Raw genomic sequence first — 1,948 nt, 5'->3', positions numbered from 1 at the left:
CCCGCTAGTCACCTCCTGAGTCTAAGGAGCCATTCCTCAAATGAAGGCAGGAGGCCGACCCGTGAACAGAGAGACACTGGGCCCCAGAGGTGACGGGGCTCCAGGGACACACACATCTCTGCCCTAAGAGACCCTCTCCTTTCTGGTGACTGTCCTGGGAGAGCTGGGCTCTGGGACCTCACCCAGTCTCACCCATCCCTTTGGGTCCCCATGCCCTCATGACCCAGTGCAGGCCACAGAGCTGCAGCCTAGACCCAGAGCCCTCTCTGTGCCCTCCATTGGCCTCCCCTCGAGGTGACCCCTGTGTCCCCAGGCCCCAGTGTGGCCCTCCCAGGCTGGATGGGCACCCAGACCTCAGCCTAGACCCTGGGGTCCCAGGGACTGTGTCATCAGAACCAGCCTCATCAGACATGTGCCCTGGGAGAGGGGAGGAGCCCTGACCCTGCCCAATCCCAGCCCAGAGCCCGGGACCAGGCTGTGTCCCGCTGTTGGAACCTGAAGGTGGCTGCTCCCACTGTGGGGGCCCTTCCTGCCAGTTACCCCGAGACTAACGCACCTCGTCCAGGCCCCATGGAGAAAGGTAGGGGTGAGTGCTTAAGGCTGGGAGGGCAGGGGGAAGAAGCCCCAGAGACAGAAAACAGACTTTCCAGAGACAGGAGAGGGCGGGACAGGCTGGGAAAGGTTGTGAGAGCCACGTACCTAAAACAGTGAGCTGGGTCCCGCTGCCAAACACATGCCTCAGTGAATTATGCTTGGATCGAAACCCCCGGGGCCAGCATCTGCGGCCAGTCCAGGAGCCGTGCTGGAGCAGGAACCTGCTGGATGTGAGGGGCACAGGGCTGTAGCGTGTAGGCTGTGACCTAGGCACAGGACAGGGGGGTGGCCGGTATCCCAGTAGTGTCTCTGTGCCTGTCCTTTCTCTGAGGCAGGTGCCACCCACAGCCCAGTGGGTCCCAGCAACTCCCTGAGTGACATCCCCTCAGGCAGCTGTGCGGTGTGGCTGAGGAGTGCTGAGCTGGCTCAGACCTGCCCAACCTCACTTGGCCTCTTTTCAAGGGCCTCTGAAATCCACCACAAGAGTCACCAGTCAAGCCAGGCTGACTTCCTCCCTGGACCAGGACACTGGGTCATTCCTGACTCAACAGGAGAGTCCTCTGCTTTTATATCTATCCATGGAGATGCAGCTCAGTCTCACTTTGTTCATGAAGCCTTTTCTGATCATTCATTCCATCTGTCCATCCATCCATCTGTCCATCTATGCATCTGTCCATCTATTCATCTGTCTTTGCATCTATCTATCATCTATCCGTTCATCCATCCATCTACTTGTCCATAGATCCATCCATAGATCCATCCTGTCTACCAGGCACTGTTTTGTGTGCTGGGGACGTGGTGTGGTCTCCCATGCTCTCACCCCCATCTCTCCCAGGTCATGGCCAACAAGGTCCTCCTCATGGTCATGTCCAAAGTCCTTCTGTTGTACCTGGTGTCTCTGCTGGATGTGACATGGGGCTGGCCCCTCTTTCCAGTGACTCTTTTCCCCTTGGGGTCTGAGACTTCCCTTTCCTCTTCCCCTGGCATCTGTTTCTCCATGGCCCATGCCTGGCTGCTGACTCCCCCACTATTGCCCACATGGCGAGGCTGGAGCCTATCCCAGCTGCAAACCCTCAGCTCCACCTCAACTGCCAACTCACCTGACCATGCCCGGTGGGCTACCCAACAGGAGTCTCAAACTAATCACGTCCAGAGGAGATGACCACCTTCCCCCAGCCCAGCTCATTTTCCATCTTCATTTCATCGCAATGACCATGGGTGGTCTCAACCCCTCAGCCAGAAACCTGGAGTCCCTGGACTCAGTCACCTTGCCTCCCACACTGAAATGGCTTTTGTGTACTTAGCTACTGCATCTAGACATTCTTTTTTCTTCTTCTTCTTTTGAGACAGAGTC

The sequence above is a fragment of the Colobus angolensis genome, unplaced genomic scaffold (genome assembly GCF_000951035.1).
Source record: "Colobus angolensis palliatus isolate OR3802 unplaced genomic scaffold, Cang.pa_1.0 Scaffold713, whole genome shotgun sequence".
Lineage (NCBI taxonomy): Eukaryota > Metazoa > Chordata > Mammalia > Primates > Cercopithecidae > Colobus > Colobus angolensis.
The sequence above is the reverse complement of the archived record's forward strand: the minus strand, read 5'-3'. Positions refer to the sequence as shown.